Source organism: Chiloscyllium plagiosum, unplaced genomic scaffold (genome assembly GCF_037043375.1).
Source record: "Chiloscyllium plagiosum isolate Xiang-an unplaced genomic scaffold, Cpla_swu_hap1 HiC_scaffold_111, whole genome shotgun sequence".
NCBI classification, from domain to species: Eukaryota; Metazoa; Chordata; class Chondrichthyes; order Orectolobiformes; family Hemiscylliidae; genus Chiloscyllium; species Chiloscyllium plagiosum.
Genome location: NW_028270250.1, coordinates 419423 through 441440, shown reverse-complemented (window position 1 = coordinate 441440; position 22018 = coordinate 419423). Strand labels below are relative to the sequence as shown.

The following is a 22018-nucleotide window of genomic DNA, read 5'->3' as shown; positions in this document are numbered from 1 at the left end:
CTAAAACCGGAGGTAGCATTACAATCCGAGAACGACAGAGCACATTGTGAGGATGCTCTGACCTCGGAGCCGGTTCGAGATGCCACTTTCCTTGCCTTTTTGCCTTAACCGTGCAATTCGCTGCAGAGATGTTCACACCTGGATATGAGCCACATGGATACCAACTGAGTCGACGAGAAGCGACTCAATAAATTATGCTAAATTCCACGGTGCTTATTAGAAATGCAGTTTCTGTTCACATCAATCTAAAAGACAGTTTCTGAACGTAGTAACAGAAGTCAAAAGGTAATTAGCTCACCCCACCCCCCACTCCGGAAGAGGTGCTAACTGCCCTTGAGTGCTTTTTGTTCTCGATGTGAAGAGCTCTCAAACAGAATGGCATATGATCACAACCAGGTTGGAGAAAAGTTTACAATACTTTGCACAGTAATTAAATGGAGTTGCATTACATTTCACTACGAGAGCAGATTTGTTCAAGCAAATCCGAAGGCAGGTTTGCAGATGGGAAAGCAAGCAAAAAATCACCGTTTTTGTTCATGTTAAATGCTACAGTTGAAGAGCAAAGCAGTTTCTGCCCAGTTTCGTACTGGGGACCTTTCGCGCGTAAGGCGAACGTGATGACCACTACACTACAAAAAACCAGCCGCAGTCGCCTCTGCGGACGCTCAGTGGCACCCAGCACTGAAAGTTGAAGCCATTTTACCTTTCACCTTTCTGTTTCCAATAGCTCGTTGTTTAATGGGACTTGTTTAATCATGGCTATGTGGTGAGCATGGACGAGATACACCGAAGTATCTGTTTCCACGCGGTGTGCGCCAATAACATTGTGTTGCTTACACCGGCTGTAAAGGATTACTTTTTAGGGGAGCTTGCCGTCGCAGTCTGTGGCAGTATCATTTCGTCTGTTCGACTGCTCACCGGACAAGTAGCATTGTGAAACACTGCAGAAACGAACGACTTCCTTACTTTTGCTCCGACTGACCATACTGCGGGAAATTTTCCCAGATTCTCAGTTGAGGAGTTTTGCAGCTGGAAGTTACCTCAGAAACCCTGTTAATTCGTAATGTATTGAGCGAATCGCAAAACAGAAAGCATTTAACACGGAACACAAACAAAACTGGCAAACCAAATGCGTTTTCAGACACAGCGAGCATGAATGCTAAATGTGAGACAGGCCGGGGGCATGAGCCATAAAGTAATCTCACAACTAACAACAGGGCAATTCCAAACTGCTCTTTCAAACATACTGGAGCCTGAGTGCACCACCACTTCCCAGACAATGCTGAAAAGAGAGAAAGAAAGAACACAATAAGAATGGGCCATAAAAAGTGAATTTCACCAATCACAGTCTCGATTACATTACCTTTCCCTTCCGATGTCTCCAGGACGGAAATGAAGGAAATGGGAGAAATTCAATAACATTTGACATCGCAATTCATTGGAACGATTTTCCCATTTCAGAAAACAAAATAACGACGAGTCGAGCGACCGCAGGACTTTGTTTCACAGCAGCAATGAAATAACAGCCTCCATTCGGTTCCAGTAAACGCACAACTTGTCTGGGACAGCAGAGCTGTTTGCGATTTTCCGCGCGGGAGGCGAGCACGATCATGACAGCACAGACACCGGAAAAGTCGGCACTTTCCCACACCACAGTTAATTGCCCGGGAAGCACACACATGTTTCTTCAGTTTTAAACAGAAATGCAGCAGGAGTCGAAACAGCATTTTAACGATCAGCAGAAAATGGCAGCGGTGGGATTCGAACCCACGCCTCTGTCGAGACTGGAGCCTAAATCCAGCGCCTTAGACCGCTCGGCCACACTACCAGCCGTCCGCGCTCCCCATTTTCTTGCACTTCCAATTGTGATGCTGCATAACAACAGATGCAAAGTCACGTGAAAAGGGTTCCATGATCCCTCTCCGACTCGCACAACTGCTGGGATGTGCCCGTCTACAATATTAATTTCGCTGCAGACAATGATAGCCCATCAATCCAGATAAGTATCAATGCTAAGTTGAGTCTATCTTCTCAGACTCTTTTCAGCTACAATTGTATCTGTGAGTGCGTGAGAATATATGTTCGCTTATGATTTGGTCAAATAACCATGAGCTGCTTGACATTAATGCAATTTCGATTCTTGCTTTGCTAAATGATTTCGCCCATTGCTCGAAACAGGACGACTTTCACGTTTGCACGGAACATGAAACACACCGGACTACAGGGAAAATGCACAAAGCTGAGCTGGCCGTGTTCCACATCATACCGCGCAGCATCGTTTCAGTCACTGTGTCTGTTTTGCAGAATAAGAGTCCCAAAGAATGTTCTCCACCCTAAAACCGGAGGTAGCATTACAATCCGAGAACGACAGAGCACATTATGAGGATGCTCTGACCTCGGAGCCGGTTCGAGATGCCACTTTCCTTGCCTTTTTGCCTTAACCGTGCAATTCGCTGCAGAGATGTTCACACCTGGATATGAGCCACATGGATACCAACTGAGTCGACGAGAAGCGACTCAATAAATTATGCTAAATTCCACGGTGCTTATTAGAAATGCAGTTTCTGTTCACATCAATCTAAAAGACAGTTTCTGAACGTAGTAACAGAAGTCAAAAGGTAATTAGCTCACCCCACCCCCCACTCCGGAAGAGGTGCTAACTGCCCTTGAGTGCTTTTTGTTCTCGATGTGAAGAGCTCTCAAACAGAATGGCATATGATCACAACCAGGTTGGAGAAAAGTTTACAATACTTTGCACAGTAATTAAATGGAGTTGCATTACATTTCACTACGAGAGCAGATTTGTTCAAGCAAATCCGAAGGCAGGTTTGCAGATGGGAAAGCAAGCAAGAAAGCACCGTTTTTGTTCATGTTAAATGCTACAGTTGAAGAGCAAAGCAGTTTCTGCCCAGTTTCGTACTGGGGACCTTTCGCGCGTAAGGCGAACGTGATGACCACTACACTACAAAAACCAGCCGCAGTCGCCTCTGCGGAGGCTCAGTGGCACCCAGCACTGAAAGTTGAAGCCATTTTACCTTTCACCTTTCTGTTTCCAATAGCTCGTTGTTTCATGGGACTTGTTTAATCATGGCTATGTGGTGAGCATGGACGAGATACACCGAAGTATCTGTTTCCACGCGGTGTGCGCCAATAACATTGTGTTGCTTACACCGGCTGTAAAGGATTACTTTTTAGGGGAGCTTGCCGTCGCAGTCTGTGGCAGTATCATTTCGTCTGTTCGACTGCTCACCGGACAAGTAGCATTGTGAAACACTGCAGAAACGAACGACTTCCTTACTTTTGCTCCGACTGACCATACTGCGGGAAATTTTCCCAGATTCTCAGTTGAGGAGTTTTGCAGCTGGAAGTTACCTCAGAAACCCTGTTAATTCGTAATGTATTGAGCGAATCGCAAAACAGAAAGCATTTAACACGGAACACAAACAAAACTGGCAAACCAAATGCGTTTTCAGACACAGCGAGCATGAATGCTAAATGTGAGACAGGCCGGGGGCATGAGCCATAAAGTAATCTCACAACTAACAACAGGGCAATTCCAAACTGCTCTTTCAAACATACTGGAGCCTGAGTGCACCACCACTTCCCAGACAATGCTGAAAAGAGAGAAAGAAAGAACACAATAAGAATGGGCCATAAAAAGTGAATTTCACCAATCACAGTCTCGATTACATTACCTTTCCCTTCCGATGTCTCCAGGACGGAAATGAAGGAAATGGGAGAAATTCAATAACATTTGACATCGCAATTCATTGGAACGATTTTCCCATTTCAGAAAACAAAATAACGACGAGTCGAGCGACCGCAGGACTTTGTTTCACAGCAGCAATGAAATAACAGCCTCCATTCGGTTCCAGTAAACGCACAACTTGTCTGGGACAGCAGAGCTGTTTGCGATTTTCCGCGCGGGAGGCGAGCACGATCATGACAGCACAGACACCGGAAAAGTCGGCACTTTCCCACACCACAGTTAATTGCCCGGGAAGCACACACATGTTTCTTCAGTTTTAAACAGAAATGCAGCAGGAGTCGAAACAGCATTTTAACGATCAGCAGAAAATGGCAGCGGTGGGATTCGAACCCACGCCTCTGTCGAGACTGGAGCCTAAATCCAGCGCCTTAGACCGCTCGGCCACACTACCAGCCGTCCGCGCTCCCCATTTTCTTGCACTTCCAATTGTGATGCTGCATAACAACAGATGCAAAGTCACGTGAAAAGGGTTCCATGATCCCTCTCCGACTCGCACAACTGCTGGGATGTGCCCGTCTACAATATTAATTTCGCTGCAGACAATGATAGCCCATCAATCCAGATAAGTATCAATGCTAAGTTGAGTCTATCTTCTCAGACTCTTTTCAGCTACAATTGTATCTGTGAGTGCGTGAGAATATATGTTCGCTTATGATTTGGTCAAATAACCATGAGCTGCTTGACATTAATGCAATTTCGATTCTTGCTTTGCTAAATGATTTCGCCCATTGCTCGAAACAGGACGACTTTCACGTTTGCACGGAACATGAAACACACCGGACTACAGGGAAAATGCACAAAGCTGAGCTGGCCGTGTTCCACATCATACCGCGCAGCATCGTTTCAGTCACTGTGTCTGTTTTGCAGAATAAGAGTCCCAAAGAATGTTCTCCACCCTAAAACCGGAGGTAGCATTACAATCCGAGAACGACAGAGCACATTATGAGGATGCTCTGACCTCGGAGCCGGTTCGAGATGCCACTTTCCTTGCCTTTTTGCCTTAACCGTGCAATTCGCTGCAGAGATGTTCACACCTGGATATGAGCCACATGGATACCAACTGAGTCGACGAGAAGCGACTCAATAAATTATGCTAAATTCCACGGTGCTTATTAGAAATGCAGTTTCTGTTCACATCAATCTAAAAGACAGTTTCTGAACGTAGTAACAGAAGTCAAAAGGTAATTAGCTCACCCCACCCCCCACTCCGGAAGAGGTGCTAACTGCCCTTGAGTGCTTTTTGTTCTCGATGTGAAGAGCTCTCAAACAGAATGGCATATGATCACAACCAGGTTGGAGAAAAGTTTACAATACTTTGCACAGTAATTAAATGGAGTTGCATTACATTTCACTACGAGAGCAGATTTGTTCAAGCAAATCCGAAGGCAGGTTTGCAGATGGGAAAGCAAGCAAGAAAGCACCGTTTTTGTTCATGTTAAATGCTACAGTTGAAGAGCAAAGCAGTTTCTGCCCAGTTTCGTACTGGGGACCTTTCGCGCGTAAGGCGAACGTGATGACCACTACACTACAAAAACCAGCCGCAGTCGCCTCTGCGGAGGCTCAGTGGCACCCAGCACTGAAAGTTGAAGCCATTTTACCTTTCACCTTTCTGTTTCCAATAGCTCGTTGTTTCATGGGACTTGTTTAATCATGGCTATGTGGTGAGCATGGACGAGATACACCGAAGTATCTGTTTCCACGCGGTGTGCGCCAATAACATTGTGTTGCTTACACCGGCTGTAAAGGATTACTTTTTAGGGGAGCTTGCCGTCGCAGTCTGTGGCAGTATCATTTCGTCTGTTCGACTGCTCACCGGACAAGTAGCATTGTGAAACACTGCAGAAACGAACGACTTCCTTACTTTTGTTCCGACTGACCATACTGCGGGAAATTTTCCCAGATTCTCAGTTGAGGAGTTTTGCAGCTGGAAGTTACCTCAGAAACCCTGTTAATTCGTAATGTATTGAGCGAATCGCAAAACAGAAAGCATTTAACACGGAACACAAACAAAACTGGCAAACCAAATGCGTTTTCAGACACAGCGAGCATGAATGCTAAATGTGAGACAGGCCGGGGGCATGAGCCATAAAGTAATCTCACAACTAACAACAGGGCAATTCCAAACTGCTCTTTCAAACATACTGGAGCCTGAGTGCACCACCACTTCCCAGACAATGCTGAAAAGAGAGAAAGAAAGAACACAATAAGAATGGGCCATAAAAAGTGAATTTCACCAATCACAGTCTCGATTACATTACCTTTCCCTTCCGATGTCTCCAGGACGGAAATGAAGGAAATGGGAGAAATTCAATAACATTTGACATCGCAATTCATTGGAACGATTTTCCCATTTCAGAAAACAAAATAACGACGAGTCGAGCGACCGCAGGACTTTGTTTCACAGCAGCAATGAAATAACAGCCTCCATTCGGTTCCAGTAAACGCACAACTTGTCTGGGACAGCAGAGCTGTTTGCGATTTTCCGCGCGGGAGGCGAGCACGATCATGACAGCACAGACACCGGAAAAGTCGGCACTTTCCCACACCACAGTTAATTGCCCGGGAAGCACACACATGTTTCTTCAGTTTTAAACAGAAATGCAGCAGGAGTCGAAACAGCATTTTAACGATCAGCAGAAAATGGCAGCGGTGGGATTCGAACCCACGCCTCTGTCGAGACTGGAGCCTAAATCCAGCGCCTTAGACCGCTCGGCCACACTACCAGCCGTCCGCGCTCCCCATTTTCTTGCACTTCCAATTGTGATGCTGCATAACAACAGATGCAAAGTCACGTGAAAAGGGTTCCATGATCCCTCTCCGACTCGCACAACTGCTGGGATGTGCCCGTCTACAATATTAATTTCGCTGCAGACAATGATAGCCCATCAATCCAGATAAGTATCAATGCTAAGTTGAGTCTATCTTCTCAGACTCTTTTCAGCTACAATTGTATCTGTGAGTGCGTGAGAATATATGTTCGCTTATGATTTGGTCAAATAACCATGAGCTGCTTGACATTAATGCAATTTCGATTCTTGCTTTGCTAAATGATTTCGCCCATTGCTCGAAACAGGACGACTTTCACGTTTGCACGGAACATGAAACACACCGGACTACAGGGAAAATGCACAAAGCTGAGCTGGCCGTGTTCCACATCATACCGCGCAGCATCGTTTCAGTCACTGTGTCTGTTTTGCAGAATAAGAGTCCCAAAGAATGTTCTCCACCCTAAAACCGGAGGTAGCATTACAATCCGAGAACGACAGAGCACATTGTGAGGATGCTCTGACCTCGGAGCCGGTTCGAGATGCCACTTTCCTTGCCTTTTTGCCTTAACCGTGCAATTCGCTGCAGAGATGTTCACACCTGGATATGAGCCACATGGATACCAACTGAGTCGACGAGAAGCGACTCAATAAATTATGCTAAATTCCACGGTGCTTATTAGAAATGCAGTTTCTGTTCACATCAATCTAAAAGACAGTTTCTGAACGTAGTAACAGAAGTCAAAAGGTAATTAGCTCACCCCACCCCCCACTCCGGAAGAGGTGCTAACTGCCCTTGAGTGCTTTTTGTTCTCGATGTGAAGAGCTCTCAAACAGAATGGCATATGATCACAACCAGGTTGGAGAAAAGTTTACAATACTTTGCACAGTAATTAAATGGAGTTGCATTACATTTCACTACGAGAGCAGATTTGTTCAAGCAAATCCGAAGGCAGGTTTGCAGATGGGAAAGCAAGCAAAAAAGCACCGTTTTTGTTCATGTTAAATGCTACAGTTGAAGAGCAAAGCAGTTTCTGCCCAGTTTCGTACTGGGGACCTTTCGCGCGTAAGGCGAACGTGATGACCACTACACTACAAAAACCAGCCGCAGTCGCCTCTGCGGACGCTCAGTGGCACCCAGCACTGAAAGTTGAAGCCATTTTACCTTTCACCTTTCTGTTTCCAATAGCTCGTTGTTTAATGGGACTTGTTTAATCATGGCTATGTGGTGAGCATGGACGAGATACACCGAAGTATCTGTTTCCACGCGGTGTGCGCCAATAACATTGTGTTGCTTACACCGGCTGTAAAGGATTACTTTTTAGGGGAGCTTGCCGTCGCAGTCTGTGGCAGTATCATTTCGTCTGTTCGACTGCTCACCGGACAAGTAGCATTGTGAAACACTGCAGAAACGAACGACTTCCTTACTTTTGCTCCGACTGACCATACTGCGGGAAATTTTCCCAGATTCTCAGTTGAGGAGTTTTGCAGCTGGAAGTTACCTCAGAAACCCTGTTAATTCGTAATGTATTGAGCGAATCGCAAAACAGAAAGCATTTAACACGGAACACAAACAAAACTGGCAAACCAAATGCGTTTTCAGACACAGCGAGCATGAATGCTAAATGTGAGACAGGCCGGGGGCATGAGCCATAAAGTAATCTCACAACTAACAACAGGGCAATTCCAAACTGCTCTTTCAAACATACTGGAGCCTGAGTGCACCACCACTTCCCAGACAATGCTGAAAAGAGAGAAAGAAAGAACACAATAAGAATGGGCCATAAAAAGTGAATTTCACCAATCACAGTCTCGATTACATTACCTTTCCCTTCCGATGTCTCCAGGACGGAAATGAAGGAAATGGGAGAAATTCAATAACATTTGACATCGCAATTCATTGGAACGATTTTCCCATTTCAGAAAACAAAATAACGACGAGTCGAGCGACCGCAGGACTTTGTTTCACAGCAGCAATGAAATAACAGCCTCCATTCGGTTCCAGTAAACGCACAACTTGTCTGGGACAGCAGAGCTGTTTGCGATTTTCCGCGCGGGAGGCGAGCACGATCATGACAGCACAGACACCGGAAAAGTCGGCACTTTCCCACACCACAGTTAATTGCCCGGGAAGCACACACATGTTTCTTCAGTTTTAAACAGAAATGCAGCAGGAGTCGAAACAGCATTTTAACGATCAGCAGAAAATGGCAGCGGTGGGATTCGAACCCACGCCTCTGTCGAGACTGGAGCCTAAATCCAGCGCCTTAGACCGCTCGGCCACACTACCAACCGTCCGCGCTCCCCATTTTCTTGCACTTCCAATTGTGATGCTGCATAACAACAGATGCAAAGTCACGTGAAAAGGGTTCCATGATCCCTCTCCGACTCGCACAACTGCTGGGATGTGCCCGTCTACAATATTAATTTCGCTGCAGACAATGATAGCCCATCAATCCAGATAAGTATCAATGCTAAGTTGAGTCTATCTTCTCAGACTCTTTTAAGCTACAATTGTATCTGTGAGTGCGTGAGAATATATGTTCGCTTATGATTTGGTCAAATAACCATGAGCTGCTTGACATTAATGCAATTTCGATTCTTGCTTTGCTAAATGATTTCGCCCATTGCTCGAAACAGGACGACTTTCACGTTTGCACGGAACATGAAACACACCGGACTACAGGGAAAATGCACAAAGCTGAGCTGGCCGTGTTCCACATCATACCGCGCAGCATCGTTTCAGTCACTGTGTCTGTTTTGCAGAATAAGAGTCCCAAAGAATGTTCTCCACCCTAAAACCGGAGGTAGCATTACAATCCGAGAACGACAGAGCACATTGTGAGGATGCTCTGACCTCGGAGCCGGTTCGAGATGCCACTTTCCTTGCCTTTTTGCCTTAACCGTGCAATTCGCTGCAGAGATGTTCACACCTGGATATGAGCCACATGGATAACAACTGAGTCGACGAGAAGCGACTCAATAAATTATGCTAAATTCCACGGTGCTTATTAGAAATGCAGTTTCTGTTCACATCAATCTAAAAGACAGTTTCTGAACGTAGTAACAGAAGTCAAAAGGTAATTAGCTCACCCCACCCCCCACTCCGGAAGAGGTGCTAACTGCCCTTGAGTGCTTTTTGTTCTCGATGTGAAGAGCTCTCAAACAGAATGGCATATGATCACAACCAGGTTGGAGAAAAATTTACAATACTTTGCACAGTAATTAAATGGAGTTGCATTACATTTCACTACGAGAGCAGATTTGTTCAAGCAAATTCGAAGGCAGGTTTGCAGATGGGAAAGCAAGCAAGAAAGCACCGTTTTTGTTCATGTTAAATGCTACAGTTGAAGAGCAAAGCAGTTTCTGCCCAGTTTCGTACTGGGGACCTTTCGCGCGTAAGGCGAACGTGATGACCACTACACTACAAAAACCAGCCGCAGTCGCCTCTGCGGAGGCTCAGTGGCACCCAGCACTGAAAGTTGAAGCCATTTTACCTTTCACCTTTCTGTTTCCAATAGCTCGTTGTTTCATGGGACTTGTTTAATCATGGCTATGTGGTGAGCATGGACGAGATACACCGAAGTATCTGTTTCCACGCGGTGTGCGCCAATAACATTGTGTTGCTTACACCGGCTGTAAAGGATTACTTTTTAGGGGAGCTTGCCGTCGCAGTCTGTGGCAGTATCATTTCGTCTGTTCGACTGCTCACCGGACAAGTAGCATTGTGAAACACTGCAGAAACGAACGACTTCCTTACTTTTGCTCCGACTGACCATACTGCGGGAAATTTTCCCAGATTCTCAGTTGAGGAGTTTTGCAGCTGGAAGTTACCTCAGAAACCCTGTTAATTCGTAATGTATTGAGCGAATCGCAAAACAGAAAGCATTTAACACGGAACACAAACAAAACTGGCAAACCAAATGCGTTTTCAGACACAGCGAGCATGAATGCTAAATGTGAGACAGGCCGGGGGCATGAGCCATAAAGTAATCTCACAACTAACAACAGGGCAATTCCAAACTGCTCTTTCAAACATACTGGAGCCTGAGTGCACCACCACTTCCCAGACAATGCTGAAAAGAGAGAAAGAAAGAACACAATAAGAATGGGCCATAAAAAGTGAATTTCACCAATCACAGTCTCGATTACATTACCTTTCCCTTCCGATGTCTCCAGGACGGAAATGAAGGAAATGGGAGAAATTCAATAACATTTGACATCGCAATTCATTGGAACGATTTTCCCATTTCAGAAAACAAAATAACGACGAGTCGAGCGACCGCAGGACTTTGTTTCACAGCAGCAATGAAATAACAGCCTCCATTCGGTTCCAGTAAACGCACAACTTGTCTGGGACAGCAGAGCTGTTTGCGATTTTCCGCGCGGGAGGCGAGCACGATCATGACAGCACAGACACCGGAAAAGTCGGCACTTTCCCACACCACAGTTAATTGCCCGGGAAGCACACACATGTTTCTTCAGTTTTAAACAGAAATGCAGCAGGAGTCGAAACAGCATTTTAACGATCAGCAGAAAATGGCAGCGGTGGGATTCGAACCCACGCCTCTGTCGAGACTGGAGCCTAAATCCAGCGCCTTAGACCGCTCGGCCACACTACCAGCCGTCCGCGCTCCCCATTTTCTTGCACTTCCAATTGTGATGCTGCATAACAACAGATGCAAAGTCACGTGAAAAGGGTTCCATGATCCCTCTCCGACTCGCACAACTGCTGGGATGTGCCCGTCTACAATATTAATTTCGCTGCAGACAATGATAGCCCATCAATCCAGATAAGTATCAATGCTAAGTTGAGTCTATCTTCTCAGACTCTTTTCAGCTACAATTGTATCTGTGAGTGCGTGAGAATATATGTTCGCTTATGATTTGGTCAAATAACCATGAGCTGCTTGACATTAATGCAATTTCGATTCTTGCTTTGCTAAATGATTTCGCCCATTGCTCGAAACAGGACGACTTTCACGTTTGCACGGAACATGAAACACACCGGACTACAGGGAAAATGCACAAAGCTGAGCTGGCCGTGTTCCACATCATACCGCGCAGCATCGTTTCAGTCACTGTGTCTGTTTTGCAGAATAAGAGTCCCAAAGAATGTTCTCCACCCTAAAACCGGAGGTAGCATTACAATCCGAGAACGACAGAGCACATTGTGAGGATGCTCTGACCTCGGAGCCGGTTCGAGATGCCACTTTCCTTGCCTTTTTGCCTTAACCGTGCAATTCGCTGCAGAGATGTTCACACCTGGATATGAGCCACTTGGATACCAACTGAGTCGACGAGAAGCGACTCAATAAATTATGCTAAATTCCACGGTGCTTATTAGAAATGCAGTTTCTGTTCACATCAATCTAAAAGACAGTTTCTGAACGTAGTAACAGAAGTCAAAAGGTAATTAGCTCACCCCACCCCCCACTCCGGAAGAGGTGCTAACTGCCCTTGAGTGCTTTTTGTTCTCGATGTGAAGAGCTCTCAAACAGAATGGCATATGATCACAACCAGGTTGGAGAAAAGTTTACAATACTTTGCACAGTAATTAAATGGAGTTGCATTACATTTCACTACGAGAGCAGATTTGTTCAAGCAAATCCGAAGGCAGGTTTGCAGATGGGAAAGCAAGCAAAAAAGCACCGTTTTTGTTCATGTTAAATGCTACAGTTGAAGAGCAAAGCAGTTTCTGCCCAGTTTCGTACTGGGGACCTTTCGCGCGTAAGGCGAACGTGATGACCACTACACTACAAAAACCAGCCGCAGTCGCCTCTGCGGACGCTCAGTGGCACCCAGCACTGAAAGTTGAAGCCATTTTACCTTTCACCTTTCTGTTTCCAATAGCTCGTTGTTTAATGGGACTTGTTTAATCATGGCTATGTGGTGAGCATGGACGAGATACACCGAAGTATCTGTTTCCACGCGGTGTGCGCCAATAACATTGTGTTGCTTACACCGGCTGTAAAGGATTACTTTTTAGGGGAGCTTGCCGTCGCAGTCTGTGGCAGTATCATTTCGTCTGTTCGACTGCTCACCGGACAAGTAGCATTGTGAAACACTGCAGAAACGAACGACTTCCTTACTTTTGCTCCGACTGACCATACTGCGGGAAATTTTCCCAGATTCTCAGTTGAGGAGTTTTGCAGCTGGAAGTTACCTCAGAAACCCTGTTAATTCGTAATGTATTGAGCGAATCGCAAAACAGAAAGCATTTAACACGGAACACAAACAAAACTGGCAAACCAAATGCGTTTTCAGACACAGCGAGCATGAATGCTAAATGTGAGACAGGCCGGGGGCATGAGCCATAAAGTAATCTCACAACTAACAACAGGGCAATTCCAAACTGCTCTTTCAAACATACTGGAGCCTGAGTGCACCACCACTTCCCAGACAATGCTGAAAAGAGAGAAAGAAAGAACACAATAAGAATGGGCCATAAAAAGTGAATTTCACCAATCACAGTCTCGATTACATTACCTTTCCCTTCCGATGTCTCCAGGACGGAAATGAAGGAAATGGGAGAAATTCAATAACATTTGACATCGCAATTCATTGGAACGATTTTCCCATTTCAGAAAACAAAATAACGACGAGTCGAGCGACCGCAGGACTTTGTTTCACAGCAGCAATGAAATAACAGCCTCCATTCGGTTCTAGTAAACGCACAACTTGTCTGGGACAGCAGAGCTGTTTGCGATTTTCCGCGCGGGAGGCGAGCACGATCATGACAGCACAGACACCGGAAAAGTCGGCACTTTCCCACACCACAGTTAATTGCCCGGGAAGCACACACATGTTTCTTCAGTTTTAAACAGAAATGCAGCAGGAGTCGAAACAGCATTTTAACGATCAGCAGAAAATGGCAGCGGTGGGATTCGAACCCACGCCTCTGTCGAGACTGGAGCCTAAATCCAGCGCCTTAGACCGCTCGGCCACACTACCAGCCGTCCGCGCTCCCCATTTTCTTGCACTTCCAATTGTGATGCTGCATAACAACAGATGCAAAGTCACGTGAAAAGGGTTCCATGATCCCTCTCCGACTCGCACAACTGCTGGGATGTGCCCGTCTACAATATTAATTTCGCTGCAGACAATGATAGCCCATCAATCCAGATAAGTATCAATGCTAAGTTGAGTCTATCTTCTCAGACTCTTTTCAGCTACAATTGTATCTGTGAGTGCGTGAGAATATATGTTCGCTTATGATTTGGTCAAATAACCATGAGCTGCTTGACATTAATGCAATTTCGATTCTTGCTTTGCTAAATGATTTCGCCCATTGCTCGAAACAGGACGACTTTCACGTTTGCACGGAACATGAAACACACCGGACTACAGGGAAAATGCACAAAGCTGAGCTGGCCGTGTTCCACATCATACCGCGCAGCATCGTTTCAGTCACTGTGTCTGTTTTGCAGAATAAGAGTCCCAAAGAATGTTCTCCACCCTAAAACCGGAGGTAGCATTACAATCCGAGAACGACAGAGCACATTGTGAGGATGCTCTGACCTCGGAGCCGGTTCGAGATGCCACTTTCCTTGCCTTTTTGCCTTAACCGTGCAATTCGCTGCAGAGATGTTCACACCTGGATATGAGCCACATGGATACCAACTGAGTCGACGAGAAGCGACTCAATAAATTATGCTAAATTCCACGGTGCTTATTAGAAATGCAGTTTCTGTTCACATCAATCTAAAAGACAGTTTCTGAACGTAGTAACAGAAGTCAAAAGGTAATTAGCTCACCCCACCCCCCACTCCGGAAGAGGTGCTAACTGCCCTTGAGTGCTTTTTGTTCTCGATGTGAAGAGCTCTCAAACAGAATGGCATATGATCACAACCAGGTTGGAGAAAAGTTTACAATACTTTGCACAGTAATTAAATGGAGTTGCATTACATTTCACTACGAGAGCAGATTTGTTCAAGCAAATCCGAAGGCAGGTTTGCAGATGGGAAAGCAAGCAAAAAAGCACCGTTTTTGTTCATGTTAAATGCTACAGTTGAAGAGCAAAGCAGTTTCTGCCCAGTTTCGTACTGGGGACCTTTCGCGCGTAAGGCGAACGTGATGACCACTACACTACAAAAACCAGCCGCAGTCGCCTCTGCGGACGCTCAGTGGCACCCAGCACTGAAAGTTGAAGCCATTTTACCTTTCACCTTTCTGTTTCCAATAGCTCGTTGTTTAATGGGACTTGTTTAATCATGGCTATGTGGTGAGCATGGACGAGATACACCGAAGTATCTGTTTCCACGCGGTGTGCGCCAATAACATTGTGTTGCTTACACCGGCTGTAAAGGATTACTTTTTAGGGGAGCTTGCCGTCGCAGTCTGTGGCAGTATCATTTCGTCTGTTCGACTGCTCACCGGACAAGTAGCATTGTGAAACACTGCAGAAACGAACGACTTCCTTACTTTTGCTCCGACTGACCATACTGCGGGAAATTTTCCCAGATTCTCAGTTGAGGAGTTTTGCAGCTGGAAGTTACCTCAGAAACCCTGTTAATTCGTAATGTATTGAGCGAATCGCAAAACAGAAAGCATTTAACACGGAACACAAACAAAACTGGCAAACCAAATGCGTTTTCAGACACAGCGAGCATGAATGCTAAATGTGAGACAGGCCGGGGGCATGAGCCATAAAGTAATCTCACAACTAACAACAGGGCAATTCCAAACTGCTCTTTCAAACATACTGGAGCCTGAGTGCACCACCACTTCCCAGACAATGCTGAAAAGAGAGAAAGAAAGAACACAATAAGAATGGGCCATAAAAAGTGAATTTCACCAATCACAGTCTCGATTACATTACCTTTCCCTTCCGATGTCTCCAGGACGGAAATGAAGGAAATGGGAGAAATTCAATAACATTTGACATCGCAATTCATTGGAACGATTTTCCCATTTCAGAAAACAAAATAACGACGAGTCGAGCGACCGCAGGACTTTGTTTCACAGCAGCAATGAAATAACAGCCTCCATTCGGTTCTAGTAAACGCACAACTTGTCTGGGACAGCAGAGCTGTTTGCGATTTTCCGCGCGGGAGGCGAGCACGATCATGACAGCACAGACACCGGAAAAGTCGGCACTTTCCCACACCACAGTTAATTGCCCGGGAAGCACACACATGTTTCTTCAGTTTTAAACAGAAATGCAGCAGGAGTCGAAACAGCATTTTAACGATCAGCAGAAAATGGCAGCGGTGGGATTCGAACCCACGCCTCTGTCGAGACTGGAGCCTAAATCCAGCGCCTTAGACCGCTCGGCCACACTACCAGCCGTCCGCGCTCCCCATTTTCTTGCACTTCCAATTGTGATGCTGCATAACAACAGATGCAAAGTCACGTGAAAAGGGTTCCATGATCCCTCTCCGACTCGCACAACTGCTGGGATGTGCCCGTCTACAATATTAATTTCGCTGCAGACAATGATAGCCCATCAATCCAGATAAGTATCAATGCTAAGTTGAGTCTATCTTCTCAGACTCTTTTCAGCTACAATTGTATCTGTGAGTGCGTGAGAATATATGTTCGCTTATGATTTGGTCAAATAACCATGAGCTGCTTGACATTAATGCAATTTCGATTCTTGCTTTGCTAAATGATTTCGCCCATTGCTCGAAACAGGACGACTTTCACGTTTGCACGGAACATGAAACACACCGGACTACAGGGAAAATGCACAAAGCTGAGCTGGCCGTGTTCCACATCATACCGCGCAGCATCGTTTCAGTCACTGTGTCTGTTTTGCAGAATAAGTGTCCCAAAGAATGTTCTCCACCCTAAAACCGGAGGTAGCATTACAATCCGAGAACGACAGAGCACATTGTGAGGATGCTCTGACCTCGGAGCCGGTTCGAGATGCCACTTTCCTTGCCTTTTTGCCTTAACCGTGCAATTCGCTGCAGAGATGTTCACACCTGGATATGAGCCACATGGATACCAACTGAGTCGACGAGAAGCGACTCAATAAATTATGCTAAATTCCACGGTGCTTATTAGAAATGCAGTTTCTGTTCACATCAATCTAAAAGACAGTTTCTGAACGTAGTAACAGAAGTCAAAAGGTAATTAGCTCACCCCACCCCCCACTCCGGAAGAGGTGCTAACTGCCCTTGAGTGCTTTTTGTTCTCGATGTGAAGAGCTCTCAAACAGAATGGCATATGATCACAACCAGGTTGGAGAAAAATTTACAATACTTTGCACAGTAATTAAATGGAGTTGCATTACATTTCACTACGAGAGCAGATTTGTTCAAGCAAATTCGAAGGCAGGTTTGCAGATGGGAAAGCAAGCAAAAAAGCACCGTTTTTGTTCATGTTAAATGCTACAGTTGAAGAGCAAAGCAGTTTCTGCCCAGTTTCGTACTGGGGACCTTTCGCGCGTAAGGCGAACGTGATGACCACTACACTACAAAAACCAGCCGCAGTCGCCTCTGCGGACGCTCAGTGGCACCCAGCACTGAAAGTTGAAGCCATTTTACCTTTCACCTTTCTGTTTCCAATAGCTCGTTGTTTAATGGGACTTGTTTAATCATGGCTATGTGGTGAGCATGGACGAGATACACCGAAGTATCTGTTTCCACGCGGTGTGCGCCAATAACATTGTGTTGCTTACACCGGCTGTAAAGGATTACTTTTTAGGGGAGCTTGCCGTCGCAGTCTGTGGCAGTATCATTTCGTCTGTTCGACTGCTCACCGGACAAGTAGCATTGTGAAACACTGCAGAAACGAACGACTTCCTTACTTTTGCTCCGACTGACCATACTGCGGGAAATTTTCCCAGATTCTCAGTTGAGGAGTTTTGCAGCTGGAAGTTACCTCAGAAACCCTGTTAATTCGTAATGTATTGAGCGAATCGCAAAACAGAAAGCATTTAACACGGAACACAAACAAAACTGGCAAACCAAATGCGTTTTCAGACACAGCGAGCATGAATGCTAAATGTGAGACAGGCCGGGGGCATGAGCCATAAAGTAATCTCACAACTAACAACAGGGCAATTCCAAACTGCTCTTTCAAACATACTGGAGCCTGAGTGCACCACCACTTCCCAGACAATGCTGAAAAGAGAGAAAGAAAGAACACAATAAGAATGGGCCATAAAAAGTGAATTTCACCAATCACAGTCTCGATTACATTACCTTTCCCTTCCGATGTCTCCAGGACGGAAATGAAGGAAATGGGAGAAATTCAATAACATTTGACATCGCAATTCATTGGAACGATTTTCCCATTTCAGAAAACAAAATAACGACGAGTCGAGCGACCGCAGGACTTTGTTTCACAGCAGCAATGAAATAACAGCCTCCATTCGGTTCCAGTAAACGCACAACTTGTCTGGGACAGCAGAGCTGTTTGCGATTTTCCGCGCGGGAGGCGAGCACGATCATGACAGCACAGACACCGGAAAAGTCGGCACTTTCCCACACCACAGTTAATTGCCCGGGAAGCACACACATGTTTCTTCAGTTTTAAACAGAAATGCAGCAGGAGTCGAAACAGCATTTTAACGATCAGCAGAAAATGGCAGCGGTGGGATTCGAACCCACGCCTCTGTCGAGACTGGAGCCTAAATCCAGCGCCTTAGACCGCTCGGCCACACTACCAGCCGTCCGCGCTCCCCATTTTCTTGCACTTCCAATTGTGATGCTGCATAACAACAGATGCAAAGTCACGTGAAAAGGGTTCCATGATCCCTCTCCGACTCGCACAACTGCTGGGATGTGCCCGTCTACAATATTAATTTCGCTGCAGACAATGATAGCCCATCAATCCAGATAAGTATCAATGCTAAGTTGAGTCTATCTTCTCAGACTCTTTTCAGCTACAATTGTATCTGTGAGTGCGTGAGAATATATGTTCGCTTATGATTTGGTCAAATAACCATGAGCTGCTTGACATTAATGCAATTTCGATTCTTGCTTTGCTAAATGATTTCGCCCATTGCTCGAAACAGGACGACTTTCACGTTTGCACGGAACATGAAACACACCGGACTACAGGGAAAATGCACAAAGCTGAGCTGGCCGTGTTCCACATCATACCGCGCAGCATCGTTTCAGTCACTGTGTCTGTTTTGCAGAATAAGAGTCCCAAAGAATGTTCTCCACCCTAAAACCGGAGGTAGCATTACAATCCGAGAACGACAGAGCACATTGTGAGGATGCTCTGACCTCGGAGCCGGTTCGAGATGCCACTTTCCTTGCCTTTTTGCCTTAACCGTGCAATTCGCTGCAGAGATGTTCACACCTGGATATGAGCCACATGGATACCAACTGAGTCGACGAGAAGCGACTCAATAAATTATGCTAAATTCCACGGTGCTTATTAGAAATGCAGTTTCTGTTCACATCAATCTAAAAGACAGTTTCTGAACGTAGTAACAGAAGTCAAAAGGTAATTAGCTCACCCCACCCCCCACTCCGGAAGAGGTGCTAACTGCCCTTGAGTGCTTTTTGTTCTCGATGTGAAGAGCTCTCAAACAGAATGGCATATGATCACAACCAGGTTGGAGAAAAGTTTACAATACTTTGCACAGTAATTAAATGGAGTTGCATTACATTTCACTACGAGAGCAGATTTGTTCAAGCAAATCCGAAGGCAGGTTTGCAGATGGGAAAGCAAGCAAAAAAGCACCGTTTTTGTTCATGTTAAATGCTACAGTTGAAGAGCAAAGCAGTTTCTGCCCAGTTTCGTACTGGGGACCTTTCGCGCGTAAGGCGAACGTGATGACCACTACACTACAAAAAACCAGCCGCAGTCGCCTCTGCGGACGCTCAGTGGCACCCAGCACTGAAAGTTGAAGCCATTTTACCTTTCACCTTTCTGTTTCCAATAGCTCGTTGTTTAATGGGACTTGTTTAATCATGGCTATGTGGTGAGCATGGACGAGATACACCGAAGTATCTGTTTCCACGCGGTGTGCGCCAATAACATTGTGTTGCTTACACCGGCTGTAAAGGATTACTTTTTAGGGGAGCTTGCCGTCGCAGTCTGTGGCAGTATCATTTCGTCTGTTCGACTGCTCACCGGACAAGTAGCATTGTGAAACACTGCAGAAACGAACGACTTCCTTACTTTTGCTCCGACTGACCATACTGCGGGAAATTTTCCCAGATTCTCAGTTGAGGAGTTTTGCAGCTGGAAGTTACCTCAGAAACCCTGTTAATTCGTAATGTATTGAGCGAATCGCAAAACAGAAAGCATTTAACACGGAACACAAACAAAACTGGCAAACCAAATGCGTTTTCAGACACAGCGAGCATGAATGCTAAATGTGAGACAGGCCGGGGGCATGAGCCATAAAGTAATCTCACAACTAACAACAGGGCAATTCCAAACTGCTCTTTCAAACATACTGGAGCCTGAGTGCACCACCACTTCCCAGACAATGCTGAAAAGAGAGAAAGAAAGAACACAATAAGAATGGGCCATAAAAAGTGAATTTCACCAATCACAGTCTCGATTACATTACCTTTCCCTTCCGATGTCTCCAGGACGGAAATGAAGGAAATGGGAGAAATTCAATAACATTTGACATCGCAATTCATTGGAACGATTTTCCCATTTCAGAAAACAAAATAACGACGAGTCGAGCGACCGCAGGACTTTGTTTCACAGCAGCAATGAAATAACAGCCTCCATTCGGTTCCAGTAAACGCACAACTTGTCTGGGACAGCAGAGCTGTTTGCGATTTTCCGCGCGGGAGGCGAGCACGATCATGACAGCACAGACACCGGAAAAGTCGGCACTTTCCCACACCACAGTTAATTGCCCGGGAAGCACACACATGTTTCTTCAGTTTTAAACAGAAATGCAGCAGGAGTCGAAACAGCATTTTAACGATCAGCAGAAAATGGCAGCGGTGGGATTCGAACCCACGCCTCTGTCGAGACTGGAGCCTAAATCCAGCGCCTTAGACCGCTCGGCCACACTACCAGCCGTCCGCGCTCCCCATTTTCTTGCACTTCCAATTGTGATGCTGCATAACAACAGATGCAAAGTCACGTGAAAAGGGTTCCATGATCCCTCTCCGACTCGCACAACTGCTGGGATGTGCCCGTCTACAATATTAATTTCGCTGCAGACAATGATAGCCCATCAATCCAGATAAGTATCAATGCTAAGTTGAGTCTATCTTCTCAGACTCTTTTCAGCTACAATTGTATCTGTGAGTGCGTGAGAATATATGTTCGCTTATGATTTGGTCAAATAACCATGAGCTGCTTGACATTAATGCAATTTCGATTCTTGCTTTGCTAAATGATTTCGCCCATTGCTCGAAACAGGACGACTTTCACGTTTGCACGGAACATGAAACACACCGGACTACAGGGAAAATGCACAAAGCTGAGCTGGCCGTGTTCCACATCATACCGCGCAGCATCGTTTCAGTCACTGTGTCTGTTTTGCAGAATAAGAGTCCCAAAGAATGTTCTCCACCCTAAAACCGGAGGTAGCATTACAATCCGAGAACGACAGAGCACATTGTGAGGATGCTCTGACCTCGGAGCCGGTTCGAGATGCCACTTTCCTTGCCTTTTTGCCTTAACCGTGCAATTCGCTGCAGAGATGTTCACACCTGGATATGAGCCACATGGATACCAACTGAGTCGACGAGAAGCGACTCAATAAATTATGCTAAATTCCACGGTGCTTATTAGAAATGCAGTTTCTGTTCACATCAATCTAAAAGACAGTTTCTGAACGTAGTAACAGAAGTCAAAAGGTAATTAGCTCACCCCACCCCCCACTCCGGAAGAGGTGCTAACTGCCCTTGAGTGCTTTTTGTTCTCGATGTGAAGAGCTCTCAAACAGAATGGCATATGATCACAACCAGGTTGGAGAAAAGTTTACAATACTTTGCACAGTAATTAAATGGAGTTGCATTACATTTCACTACGAGAGCAGATTTGTTCAAGCAAATCCGAAGGCAGGTTTGCAGATGGGAAAGCAAGCAAAAAATCACCGTTTTTGTTCATGTTAAATGCTACAGTTGAAGAGCAAAGCAGTTTCTGCCCAGTTTCGTACTGGGGACCTTTCGCGCGTAAGGCGAACGTGATGACCACTACACTACAAAAAACCAGCCGCAGTCGCCTCTGCGGACGCTCAGTGGCACCCAGCACTGAAAGTTGAAGCCATTTTACCTTTCACCTTTCTGTTTCCAATAGCTCGTTGTTTAATGGGACTTGTTTAATCATGGCTATGTGGTGAGCATGGACGAGATACACCGAAGTATCTGTTTCCACGCGGTGTGCGCCAATAACATTGTGTTGCTTACACCGGCTGTAAAGGATTACTTTTTAGGGGAGCTTGCCGTCGCAGTCTGTGGCAGTATCATTTCGTCTGTTCGACTGCTCACCGGACAAGTAGCATTGTGAAACACTGCAGAAACGAACGACTTCCTTACTTTTGCTCCGACTGACCATACTGCGGGAAATTTTCCCAGATTCTCAGTTGAGGAGTTTTGCA

General features: G+C 45.7%; 9 non-coding genes across 9 annotated transcripts; all 9 read right to left on the bottom strand.

The window, feature by feature from the left end:
* Positions 1 to 1746: 1746 nt before the first annotated feature.
* On the bottom strand, positions 1747 to 1828 carry trnal-uag (transfer RNA leucine (anticodon UAG)). The gene has a single exon. It is a non-coding gene; the product is annotated as a tRNA-Leu (tRNA).
* A 2250-nt stretch (positions 1829 to 4078) lies between these two features.
* On the bottom strand, positions 4079 to 4160 carry trnal-uag (transfer RNA leucine (anticodon UAG)). Its single transcript has one exon. It is a non-coding gene; the product is annotated as a tRNA-Leu (tRNA).
* A 2250-nt stretch (positions 4161 to 6410) lies between these two features.
* trnal-uag (transfer RNA leucine (anticodon UAG)) lies at positions 6411 to 6492 on the bottom strand. Its single transcript has one exon. It is a non-coding gene; the product is annotated as a tRNA-Leu (tRNA).
* Positions 6493 to 8742: 2250 nt separating this feature from the next.
* On the bottom strand, positions 8743 to 8824 carry trnal-uag (transfer RNA leucine (anticodon UAG)). The gene has a single exon. It is a non-coding gene; the product is annotated as a tRNA-Leu (tRNA).
* A 2250-nt stretch (positions 8825 to 11074) lies between these two features.
* Positions 11075 to 11156, bottom strand: trnal-uag (transfer RNA leucine (anticodon UAG)). Its single transcript has one exon. It is a non-coding gene; the product is annotated as a tRNA-Leu (tRNA).
* Positions 11157 to 13406: 2250 nt separating this feature from the next.
* trnal-uag (transfer RNA leucine (anticodon UAG)) lies at positions 13407 to 13488 on the bottom strand. The gene has a single exon. It is a non-coding gene; the product is annotated as a tRNA-Leu (tRNA).
* A 2250-nt stretch (positions 13489 to 15738) lies between these two features.
* Positions 15739 to 15820, bottom strand: trnal-uag (transfer RNA leucine (anticodon UAG)). The gene has a single exon. It is a non-coding gene; the product is annotated as a tRNA-Leu (tRNA).
* A 2250-nt stretch (positions 15821 to 18070) lies between these two features.
* trnal-uag (transfer RNA leucine (anticodon UAG)) lies at positions 18071 to 18152 on the bottom strand. Its single transcript has one exon. It is a non-coding gene; the product is annotated as a tRNA-Leu (tRNA).
* A 2251-nt stretch (positions 18153 to 20403) lies between these two features.
* Positions 20404 to 20485, bottom strand: trnal-uag (transfer RNA leucine (anticodon UAG)). The gene has a single exon. It is a non-coding gene; the product is annotated as a tRNA-Leu (tRNA).
* Between the last annotated feature and the right edge of the window lie 1533 nt (positions 20486 to 22018).